Source organism: Carassius auratus, chromosome 7 (genome assembly GCF_003368295.1).
Source record: "Carassius auratus strain Wakin chromosome 7, ASM336829v1, whole genome shotgun sequence".
Taxonomy (NCBI): Eukaryota; Metazoa; Chordata; class Actinopteri; order Cypriniformes; family Cyprinidae; genus Carassius; species Carassius auratus.
The window spans coordinates 30,234,636-30,248,249 of NC_039249.1; the positions used below are offsets into that span (position 1 = coordinate 30,234,636).

Here is a 13,614-nt window from a genome sequence, read left to right on the forward strand (position 1 = left end):
TACATAAGTTTTCAATTTTACTTAGACCTATGACTTCCAAAAATTATGAAAAATGACAAATGAGGTGAAATAAGTGTATTGTTGCATTCTGTCCAACAAAGCTTCCTTACATTTACAGTGTACTTTTGTTCCTCCCTACAAGTCCAAATCAGTCAAAGGTCAAATTTACTCACATTAGCCGCAAATATAGCCAAATTTTCTGGAGGGAGTGAAAACTGGTTTAGTCTGTCTCTTAGTGCACTTACAGTGCCCTATGTAGTCAAGTCACCTTTATTTATTTTGTATAAGACACACGTTGTACAATACAAATAGTTCCAAGATGATATTTTGAATAAAAAAATTATGACAGAATTTCCATTTTTGGGTAAATTATCACTTTAACCAATTTAAATTCGCTATAGCTTTTAACTTATTTAAATTCACTCACTGAAATATCATCACAATGCATGTTAACTGAACTTTTTTTTTATTTTATTCTTTTAAGGTTGGCACTAATTAGAGCTGCACTTGAATCACGAGACAAGCCAGAATCCACATGTCCTGGTGCTTGGTGACAAGGAAAACTCCTCCCAAGATTTTATTCTTTTAAACAGGGAGGCGATGGAACAGAAGACGATACTACAAGCAGTCGATCTGTGTTTCAAACTTTTCTTTGTATGACATCTACTACCCAAAGCCCTCTGCTCATATTTGAGAGTTTTTGTAACACACAGTCTTTAATAGTTTCTTCTGCACACTGTCTCCTACTTAAAAACTTTGTATTTAGTAATAAGTAAAAAACGTTTTTATTTTATTGATCATCAGTAGGTCCAGCAGTATATTTTTAATTATTATTACTTGATTTTATGATTTTTTTTTTTTTAATTATATGTTCATTTTATTTGAAAGTCGTAATATTTGCTAAGTATGGTAACCGGAATTGATGCTCTGCATTTAACCCATCCAAGTGCGCACACACACAGCAGTGAGAAGTGAACACACACCCAGAGCAGTGGGCAGATATAGATGCAGCGTCCGGAGAGCAACTGGGGGTTCAGTGCCTTGCTCAAGGACACTTCAGCCATGGGTATTGAGGGTGGGAGAGAGCGCTGTTCATTCACTCCCTCCACCTATAACTCCTGCCAGCACAGAGACTCAAACCTGTGACTTTTGGGTTACAGGTCCAACTCTAACCATTAGGCCACAGCTGTGAACTGTATTAGCACATTTGTGTGTTTTGATATGAATATGAATCGACTAGGGGTGTAACGATTCACTCGTTTTCTCGATGCATCGATTCCAAACCCTGTCGATTCATATGCATCGATCTTGAAACATGATTTTTGAATCGTGAATCGCCGATCTTGGACAGTAATCGATTCAAAATGCTAAGAATCGAATGAATGGCGATTTCTATAGCGATTCAATGCTTTCAAAATGTATACACATTAAATTAATACATGCACGAATTAATGGAGACCTTGAAGAGTGTTCGTGCCTCTTATCTGTCCTTCTCGCGCTCCACTGTTTACCTCCCGAGACTGTCACAGGATTGCGCTCGCGCTCCGTTCGTCTCTGACGCAGCTGACATGTGATCTATAGGACTAGTGGCCAACCACAGCATTAACAAGGACCTTGAAATAAGAGCGCGAGATTTATCTGATAATCAGATGCATGAAAGTAGCGTTTGTTTCATTAGCAAACAGACATCTGGCGCGTTTTCTCTCAGAATCATTCGCTGATGGAGAGGAAAAGTTAAATAGAGATGAAGACGTTTTCACACTGAAAGAGAAGCGATCTCGCTCTAGACGTGCCAGACTCATATCTGCAGCTAAACTGAATAAAAGCAGAATGAACTGATGAAACAAACAAAAAAAACACAAACAATTTATGAATGATGCAGTGCTAATTGACATTTATTACAGTACAGAAACTATAAAGTATATTTTCTACCTTATTCCCCTGGTGTGACAAAATGTTAGCTTATACATAATAATCTTTAAGCTCTTTTTTAAAAACTTGGCTTACATACATTTTTACGTATGCCATGTCGCATCATTAAACTAGCATTTAACAATGGGCAAAAGGTTTTTTTTTTTTCTTTTTCTAACCTATGGTTCTCTAACAATAAATGCTACTGTAATTTGCCCCCTGACTATGCATTTAAAGAATTTAGTAGAAGCATTTAAATAATCCCGTGAATGCACTTAAAGAATGCAGAATCGAATTGTTATAATCGAATCGAAATCAAATTTAATTGTGAATCGAATCGAATTGAATCATTATTGAATTGAATCGAAAACCTATGAATCGTAATCAAATCGAATTGCTGCCTTGCCAAAGATTCACAGCCCCTAGAATCGACACATTTGTGCATGTTGAAAATGTCGTATTTTTACATGTTCTTGTACATTTAAATAAAATATATTAAAATATATTTGTGAATGTGTTACTTGCATATTAAAATAAAATCTGTAAGTTACAACAAAGTAGTTTCAAAATATGGTTGTATTAAGTAATTTTTAATTAAAATACTGATGTTAATTAATATAAATAATTAACTCAACTGTTGGGTAACTTTTAACCCAACAGGATTTTAACCCAATGGGTTGGGTTGAAATAACCCATAGATGGGAAGGTGCTATTCCAACCCATAGTTGGGTTACTTGTTGGGTTAGTTTTAACCCAACATTTTTTAGTGTGTTCAATTATTTTGTTACACATAACAAACTACACTTAATTTGCAAAATTAAACAAAGATTGCAAAATAACATGAATAATTTTGAACATGAACAATAATTGTTCATATGAAAGACTGTGCAAGCTAAATCTGCACATTCGTCTATATACAAAGCCTTCTGAACCCATATAGCTCTCTAGTTTCACTGTAGCTCTCAAATAAAGAGGAAAATAATACAGGTTTGAAACCAAATTGAGTAAATGAAAGCTTTTTTTTTTTGGTGAACTGATAGTTTAATGGAGTTACAAACTGAATAAGTGCTTGGAGTTCAGCTATCATTTTATTTTTGCCCTCTAAGCAGAAATAATTTTAAAAGGGCTTTAAAGACATGACATTTAAAGCTTCAATCACTGACACTGACTAAAAACTTGGCAGGTGGGTTACAGAAACAGCATGTCTGTAAGACTGGCAGATAAGTATAAAATCTGATGACAACCTGTATTTTAATTTGGTCAACACCACATGGCCTCCAAAATGTCCCTAAATAATATCTAAACTTTAATATCCTGTGAAGAACAATTAGAAATATATTTCTAATCTTGGATTTAGATCTCATTCTCTGCTGCTGCTTGTCCTTTTTGTTCATTTGCAGTTTAGTAATATATCCTACATCCAATTGCTACTCAAATGAGCATGCATGCAAATATTGTGCAAATCACTTTGAAACAGCTTTTTAAACATTTTTACCAAAAAGCAGATAATCCAAAAGCATGGTTACAGTGGGTCAAAGGTTTTACAAATCTGTTGTTTATTAACTTTTAGTTTTTAAGTTTAGTTTATTCAGTTAATGTCAAGTATGTTTTTAAGGTTTTAGTTTAACCTAAAAGATAACCAGGGATATCCGGGATATAACCTGTACACTTAATTGTAAGAATATAAATTCAAAATATACAATACTTTTCATGCTCCTGAGCCTTCCCTGCACTCCAAAATAATTTTCTGATGTGCTGAATCCATCAGCATGATTTATATGTATGATACAATGATGCCTGACATGCTAAACATTCACACATTCGTGATTGCGAGGCAAGCTGTTCTGACAACTGTGACTTCTTCCCCCTCTGCCAACTGCTTTGCAAATGAGTAAAAAATAGTGCCTTCTCAGCTTCCCAAAAGCATTCAGCTTACTCATAGGCCTCTGTAAAACTGGGTCACAAGAGGTGCATCCATATTGTTCAGTCATTTCCATTCACTTAGTTCAGTTACTCACATTCTTAATCTCATTCAGCAACTTGATTTCAAACTTCAAGTTTCAAATAATCTAATAGGCACATTCACTTAATTTTTTTAGGCAGAAAATCTATTTAGTTTCAGTTTGAATGTATTTCAGGGGCAAGAAAATAAATTTCGATTTTCACAGTACCCTAAATCTAGGCTAAATACAAATGCGGAGGGCCTACTAGAGAACAAAAATAGATTTATAATGGTTTAATGATGCTTAATGTTTTTTATATTTTTCAATATTGGATCATTTTAAATGATGTCCTTGCTGAAGTTTATTCAAATGTATTATATGTTCACATGTTCTAGACAACAAATCAAGTTCCCTGTCGAGGGAACTTCGAACTGCATCCTCTGAAGGGACACTATGGGGAACACCTCGTCGTGACCCGTGTCTGAAGCATACTTTGAAAAACGCCAACGTGTTGGCCGGCGACAGCCTCTGACGTCGCTACCGGCGCGACTATAAATACGCGCCCGTAGGACCCGTCACTTATCTTCTTCATCTTCATTGACTGTTTTGTTTGAAGTGCGCATCTGAGAAACGCCAGAACGGTAAGAACGATATATTATTGTTATCATGGCATCCACTAGCAAGGCGTTTAAACAGTGTGTGCATCCATGTTAGCGTTATTTGACACCTGATGACACACACCGTCTTTGCTTCTCTTGTTTGGGTGATGAGCATGCGCACGATGTCCTTGAGGGGGCGATCTGCGCGCACTGCAAGCGTTTTTCTGTGAAAAAGCTCCGCTCTTGTTTGTCATCTGGATCTCGCGGCTCAGGACCCGCCGTTGCCGTTGCCTCTCCCGTGCGATCCAGCGCCTCTGCAATGCTTAGGAACCTTTCTGTACACAAGCTAAGCCTGAGTACTTTCTCAAAACCACATGGTGGTCAGTCTGCACGTGCAAACTTTCTCAAATCCACGTAAGTGGTAAGTGTGCACACAAGGCTCTGCGCACTTTCTAAAATCCTGTACGGTAGGGGTTACGCGCTCTGCTTCATTCCCTTTCTGAAGATGGGGTCCATGGGCTTCATTCAACCAGTGTGTATTTGTTATACACCTCAAGCATCGCTTCCCTCAACATGAGGGTCTGTGTGGACTCCCACATATTGTGGTTATCAGGTAGTAGGCTTCATCAGGCCTCTCTGGTGGTGAGCTCCCACATACTGTGGTGTCTGGTAGTAGGCCTCCCCAGGCCTCCCTGGAGATTTAGATCCCACATACTGTGCATTTCCACTAAAAAAAAAAAAAAAAAAAGAGCTCCCATGGTTTGTGGTTGTCAGGTAGTAGGCCTCACCAGGCCTCCCTGGAGTCAAGTTCCATATTACCTTCCACTGAGGTGGTTATCTGGTAACAGGTAGTTGGCCTCTCTAGGCCTCTCTGTAGGTGAACTCCCACATATTGTGGTTGTCAGGTAACCTTTCAGTACACACGCTAAGCCTGTGTACTTTCTCAAAACCACATGGTGGTCAGTGTGCACGTTAATGCTTTGCGCACTGTCTGAAATCCACATAAGTGGTAAGTGTGCACGCAAGGCTCTGCGTACTTTCTGGAATCCTGTACAGTAAGGGTTACGCGCTCCGCTTTGTTCCCTTTCTTAAGATGATCAGCCCCGAGGTTCCTTGGGCTTCATTCAACCAGTGTGTATTTGTTATACACCTCAAGCACCGCCCCTCGACATGGGGGGCTGTGTGGGCAATTCTCGCGGTAGTTTAGCAGCGCTCCCCTTTTCAAAAAGGGTCACCTATGAGCATGCTGCTCGGAGCTCGGAGTCCTCCTCTCATGGGAGACTGAATTCTCGTTTTTTTCATCAGAGTGCTCCAGTACTACATACTGTTTTGAGATGCACTGTGAGAGCAGACATCCTGCTGAGGCAGGGGCTGATGCTCGGGGAATGGCCCCTTCGCACCAAGGTGTTGAAGAAGAGTTAGAGAGGTTGGCCAGACCTGGGTGGACCAGTTTTGCGGCTAAAGAGAGCGTCGCACTATCCCCTCTAGCTTCCTCTGACTCATCCAGCTCCATTGGGGCTGGACGCCATGGTACAGGCCTGGCCAAGGCTTCATCTGTACGTTCCATCCTCCAATTGCTCTGCTCCCGGGCCATTCCATCTATGAGCTGCTCTATCAGAGTGCCACGAGAGCCCCTCCTTCGTGACAGGCAAGACTTGGTAATAAACAGTGCTAGGTTCTTAGCCGTATCCCTTTAAAGGAATCTTTCGTGATTCCGAGCCTTCAGCTCTACCCCGGGCCGAGGCCCTTCAGGTAAGTTGGGTATGTAGCTTAGACCTTTGGCCATAAGGGATAATGTCATAGACAGCCGTCGAACCATCCCAGGGGCGACTCCCGGTGAAATGGTAGAGTTGGTAATTAGTGTTTCTGGCTTGCACTCCCCTCAGCATGGTGGCGTGGGTATACTGTTCCCCATAGTGTCCCTTCAGAGGACGCAGTTCGAACTACCCTTGACAGGGAACGTTTCAGGTTACGAATGTAACCATGGTTCCCTGAGAGGGAACGAGATACTGCGTCCTCTAGCTCCCAGCCATGCTTCGGACACAAGCTTCACGAAGAAGATAAGTGACGGGTCCTACGGGTGCGTATTTATAGTCGCGCCGGTAGCGACGTCAGAGGCTGTCGCCGGCCAACACGTTGGCGTTTTTCAAAGTATGCTTCAGACACGGGTCACGACGAGGTGTTCCCCATAGTGTCCCTTCAGAGGACGCAGTGTCTCGTTCCCTCTCAGGGAACCATGGTTACATTCGTAACCTGAGATGTTTTTCTTCCAATGAGACGCTTTCAAATGCATTTTCTTGGACTGAAAAATATAGAAGGAAAAATAAATGTGGTCCCACTTTATTTTAGGTGGCCTTAACTACTATGTACTTACATAAAAAAAGAAGTACAGTGTACTTACTGTGTTCATATTGTATTGATAAACACTTTTGCTGCTATTGAGGTGGGATAGGGGTAAGGTCAGGGAGAGGGTTGGAGGTATGGGTAAGTTTAAGGGTGGGTTAAGGTGTAAAGTATGGGTCAACAGTGTAATTATAAATGTAATTACAGAAATTAAATACAGATGTAATGTCGTTTTTTTTAATATACAGTAAGTACAATGTAAAAACATGTATTTACACAATAAGTACATTGTACTAAATTATTAATTAAAATGTAAGTACATAGTTGTTAAGGACACTTAATATAAAGTGGGTCCATAAATGTTTTTCAAAAATAGATTTATACATTTTAAATATATTTTCATATTTCAAAATATATAAAAGGATGTCCAAAAAATATATATTGATAGAAAATATATTTATAAATATATATTTATAAATAAATAAATAAAATATATTTATTTTAAAAGATATTCAGGTAAATATGTTTTGTATTTATATATATATATATATATATATATATATATATATATATATATATATATATATATATATATATATTATGAATCTGTTTTCAAAAATATACAAAACAAAGCCAAAACATGTATTAGTAAAAAATGTATGTATTTTGAAACATATTTTAGCAGTTTTGGCCGTTTTTTTTTCTTCTATGTTTTGAAATGTATTTAAAAAAATATATTAAATTTTTATTTTATTTTATTTTTGCCGTAAAGTTGGAGAACATCTATTTCTCCAGCCACAGAGGCACAAATAGATCTAAAAGCTGCACAATTATGAAAAACAAGCTCTTTTCTTGCTCTCTCCCTCTGACGTCAGTACACTAGAAAATGCTCTTTATTATTTTGACGACTCCTCAGAGAGATCACATCAGCACATCTCCAACAGAATCTAATGAAGGCAGTCAGACTGCCACCACCATCCAGCGTTTCCTCTGAGATGAGGAAAAGGCCTAATCCTGCTTTTAACAAAAGCCCAAAAGGACAACCTGCAGGGAGCCCTACAGCAGCAACAAAGACAAATTAGTCATGGCGCTGATTGCCAAAATCACACTGGCTCTGACATCTCATACAAACAACTGCAACAATACATGCAGCAGTAATGAGCCGAGCATGTTGAGCAGAGTTGATTGTTTTTCAACCTGTGAGTCATGCTACCAAAGTGTTTTAAACACAATTACTGGCTTGCAGAGACAGAATGCACATGCTCTGACACAAACAAATCAGTATTTGAATTATAAATCTTAATTAGTACATGATTGGTTACTTTAATTTTAGATACTATTTGATAGAGATTTACCACATGTAAAATATTTCAGGTAACAGCCATTTTGTAAATTTTCTCTGTCTCTCTCTCTCTCTCTCTCTCTCTCTCTCTCTCTCTCTGCCATTTTCTCTGCCCACCAAGAGGATGCATTAAGCAGGCAAAATTAAATCAATATCCTCCTATTTTCACTACCATTATCAGAAAAAAGCAGTGGGATGAATATCCCCCCAAAGCCATGTATATCTGTCAGTGCGGCTGCGGTTATAGGAATATCAGGAGAAAAGATTTCCACATGTAAGAGCTACATAGAGTCGTTATCCCCACATAAAGTAAGACACAATTATTAAAGCATTCTTCCCAATCTCTGCAATCACAATGTATGCAAATATTATCATGTGTTACAGGAAAAGTTCACCCCCAAAAAAATAACTTACTCACTGTAGTAAGTTTGTTACTTCATCAAAACAGATTTGGAGAATTTGATCATAACATCACTTTCTCTGCAGTGAATGGGTGCCGTCAGAATGAGGACATCACAGTCCATCAGTTGATGTCTTGTTGAAAGCTATGTGTTTGTAAGAAATATATCCATTATTATGACTTTGGGACTGGGACTATTTTGGAACAGTTTTTGCTTATAAATGCTTGATCTGTGCATATTTCTCTCTTAATTTAGACAACAAAACTTTTTCATTGGAGAGACCATTATAATGGACAAGGCTCGAATTCTGGCCATATTGGTAATTGATTTGTTTCTTATAAAGTTATTCACTTCATCAGACGGTTATTGATGGACTGGAGTCATGTGAATTACTTGTGGATTATTGTGATGTTTTTATCAGCTGTTTGGAAACTCTTCTGATGGCACCCATTCACTGCAGAGGATCCACTGGTGAGCAATATTCAGAAACAAGACAGGCTGTGTTGGCTGTTGTTAAGCAATAACCAAATATTTAGGCAATGTTTTTGGAAAATCACATTAGGCTCAATCAGAGTATGTTTTTGTACGATTTACGATTGCAATTTAGTTGGCAATAAATCCATTTTGTGTCTATACAAATGTAAGTAATGTTTATGTGGTAGAACCAAACATTATGCAAAATACATTTGAATACTCATGAGATCATGTTGGATGAACTTGTGCACTAGATTGTGCAATGTAAATGTGTAAAGTTTATGCTGACAGCGTGTCCTTAATATACATTTCGCCATCTAACTAAAATACAAAAAGTATGTTTTTGTACTTGTAGATATTATGTAATATATTCTGAGAATGTTTTATTTATTATTATTTCTATTAAAAATGAACAAAGCCCACACCGTCCCACTTGTATGATCACATCCATCCTGTTTTTAGCTTCAAACGAACACCTGATGTGTGATGATGAGTAACACACCCTCTCAGCCTGATCAGGAAACCCACACAGCGTAGGTGTACGACCCAGGAGGACTTCAAGCATCCTTCAGCAAATACCATATACTACAGTAGTGCTATCTTAAACCAATAGTTCATCTAAAAGTGAAAATTCTGTCATGTATTCAACCTCATGTTGTTCCAAACCCATTCATTCATATTCAAAACACAAATAAAGATATTTTTCATATTCTGTCATGCTTTGTCCATCCATTGAAAACCTTCTCACATTAAAGAGTACAAAAAGACAACAGTAATCCATATAAATTGGTTTAATCCAAATCTTCTGAAGAGACATGATTGCTTCATATGAAAGCTTTTATAAACCCTGATCAACGCACATACATAGAGAACATCAAATTCGCTAACCGAAGCTCAAATGTGCTTCCTTGACATGCGAAAACCAATCATGTTTGTTTTTGTGTCACACAGGAATGTGTCTGCTATAAGCTTACCATTTTTGATGAGCTCCATGTATGTGTGTTGATAAATGTTTATGTGTGATCAAAAGCCTAAATTAAATCTGTTATTTCACCATTTAAAATGTCGACCTCACAGACTGCATTCAAAATCACATACTATAATAACAGCATGTGAAAAAAGACTGAATTCACAGTATTTCTAAAACCGTAGGTGATGACTTCTGGATTCTGAAGTGTGCATCACTGGTAGGTCACATGACAAATGTTGCACATCCTAATTATATTCATACCATACACATTCACACTATATAGATCATATGTTTTAACATTGCAAAGTAATTACTGATTTAAAAGAAGTAGCTACCTACTTAGAAAGTGTGTGTGTATGTAGTAAGTATGTGATTTCAGAAGCAGCCATGCTCTTTCACTTATGTCATGGGTATTATGTTATTTTATTTAATTGTAATACATAAATTGTAATTTATTGTACAAATGCTTGCTGTTAAGTTAGTGATAGTAAAAAATAGTGAACGGGGGGAAAAAAGTGGAGGTCTGGAAAAGCGTAAAGGTGCTGTATGGATTTTTTTTGGCTGTACTAAAGCATAAAAATACCATGTTTGCAGATACTTTTCCGAAAGTTCCATTTCATTCACACATTCTCTGAGAAATAAATAACAAAACAATGCTACAGGGAGATATTCTACTTTGGTCTGTGTAATTCCGCCTTTACTCCTAACTTACCCAATAGTATTTCAACATCCCAGGTTGCCAGTTAGTGGAAAAGAATCATGGAAGTTAGCAAAAAACTGGATCAAAAATCACAGATTCTGCCTGGCCCAAGGCATATTAAAACAACTCGTCAACTTACAGTGTAAAGATCAGCGTCATACACTGTCAATTGCCCTCATTTCGGTTGCGTTTCATCAGTCTGGCAACTCGTGTGAGCGTTGAGTTTGAGGATGAGGGGCTGAGAGAAACAACTCTCTCCAGTATTTGGAATTTGGAATTCAGTAACCATTTTAACCACTAGCTGTAAATATTACAAATTGCACCATTACCAAAGGAGTGTGTTTTTTTAACTTTTACCACCAGCATATCATAAGTGTTTCCATTAAGCACAATGGTTTGTTTTTTTGTTCATTAGGAGGATATAGCTGTTGACTCATTTGGCTTTGATCTGTGGAGAGAATCCTCCCTTTGAAACAGATCTCATTATAAATGTGTAAGACGTAATTAACCAGCTCTTATAAGGCTAATTGTAGTAAGCCCGCAACAACTTAAGCACATATTGATTTAGTCACTGTGAGTCCAGAACTATCATTAAATAAAACAGGAACCGAATCAATGATCATGGGATACGGCTGTTTAAAAGACAAACAGTGAATGCCTTTCCGGAAAGAAATGCACTGAACACACTAATGCGCAATGCTCTGAATCAAGCAGGAAAAAGGATGGCGAAAATTTGCAGTATTGCACCATTAGAGAGAATAAAGCGACTATATTAACTACCCACACACAATGCTTTAGTTCCGTTTGGATACATAAAGACTGAATAATACAGAAAAAAATTCTGTTTGGCTGATTAGTTGGTTCAGATTTCTTCCTATTGTCTCCCACACTGGGGTTCCACAAGCACAGCGGTTTATGAGCCACAGACTACAGACACGGGCGAGTCTCTGGCACCAGTCACTGGCAGGATCTCCGGAGCCATGGGTTATTAGGATGTAGCCCAAAGGAAGGACACAGCCTTAGTCAATGGATCGGATGGACGCCTGATTCTTCGCAGTACAAGAAACAAAATAAATAGTGAACCTAGCTAACCAACAATGCCTCAATGTCAACAAACAGCCTCCAGGCAACCTTTAGTAAAGTGATCCCTCTAGTACTGTACCAAGGTCTGAGTTATTTAAGTCATTTACTTTAGTCACAATAATCTAACTGGGTTATAGCATCCATTCATTCAAATGGAAGGTTATACTGTATAACATTCAGGCCAAAAGTCTACATAAAATTATATTCACAACCCATTTTACTTTCATACTGGGGCAAATATTTTAGATAAATTTAATGAGAAAATGTTTTTGATGGGATACACTTCATTATACTTTTATTAAGTTTATTATTATGGTGTGCTATTATTAACAAGCGTGAACTGAAATATACTCGTAAATATATTTGTAATCTAATTTCTATTCAAACGTGTATCTCATTAATTTAAATATATTTTGAATTACACATTTGTAATGACATATTTTTTTCATAAAAAATGTTATCTGTAAATGTAACTGAATTACACTACAGTTCGAATTTTTAAGGACATGTGGTTTAGTATGTTAGTGAACACATTAAAATATGTGCACTTCTTAAAAACAAAGATATTTAAAATACACTTTAAAGTAAAACTTTAAATTTGACAGTATTACAAAGTGCACATTTTAAGTGTTTAGAAACAGTCAAGAAAGTATACTTTTGAGGAATACTTAAGTGGCCTTTTTATTTATTTATAATTTTTTTTGGTTTAAAAAAAAATACTTTTAATAATTGAAGTATGCTACAGGTAAACTTTAAAGTACTTTTTCACTATAGATGGATGGTGGCCCTGTGGAACCCCGTTATTGTCACATTTGCAATCACAAGAAATACAGTTGAAGTTATGAGAATAAACTCATGCGCGCATTGTAATAGACAACAACACTCAACAATAGTATGAAATATCACAGCTGTAATAAGATGTTCAAAAGACTCTTTTAGTGCTGACAAGGTGCCAGGAAAAGATTTTCCTTATTACTTCATTCATTTCATACAGTGCCAACAGTCAGTGGCACACGTTCAAGCACTCTCTGTTTCTATGTCAGTTTAACATCTGTAGTAAGTTTTTGTTTGTTGTTAGGGTTTTCTGGTAGTCAGAGGACCTAAGGAACTGGCCCAACCGGCCTGGTCCATAACACATTCTTGGACAGGACTTGTTTTGTCTGCTGGGAATTGACTGGGTCAAGAAAAGTGGGTGTTCCAGACCTGAATGCAAGTCGAATGAGGAGGAGTACTTTCTTTCTGAAAAACTGCTGGCACCCACTTTTGAAGAGGTGTTTTGAACAGAAAGAGGAGGCTGAAGGTCAAGTTCACCCTCCAAAGCATCTCAGTGTATTACAATGGAAATGCTTCCTTCAGTTGTTCATTTTTTGCTTTTATAGCTGTCCTATTATGCTTATTTAAATAGAAGAGTTTGGGATAAAGTAAGATTTTTTTTCAGCAAGGACACATTCAAAAGTTGAGCCGATGTAGACAAGTTCACTCACTTTATATGCTTTAGAATTTTAGACATGTAAAACATCCACGTTTCACATTATTATTAGGTGCTTTAATAATATAATTATGTGAATATCACTGCATGATTAATGTACGTGAATTAGTTTGTTCAGTTTCTTGCACAAACGAATTGTTTCACTTCATAAGATCTTAATACATCATTGGGGCCAGTGGTATTCATTTAGTGTTTAATCTCAAAAATAGAAGAAAAAAAAAATCTTTTACCTTTTTGAGGGAATCCCCTCCCAAATCAACTTCCAAATAATACATTACATTTTGGAATGTTTGTTAAGAAGACTTCATTTGCATTACTTACAACAGTCGCCTAAAACAATACCTAAATAGCTTATTGTT

The 13,614-nt window shown here is 37.2% G+C and overlaps 1 protein-coding gene across 2 annotated transcripts in view; it reads right to left on the minus strand.

Moving 5' to 3' along the window:
• The window catches only part of cpne7 (copine VII), a 56,457-nt gene that overhangs the window by 18,873 nt on the left and 23,970 nt on the right, over window positions 1–13,614 (minus strand). The gene's annotated exons all lie outside the window — the stretch shown is intronic.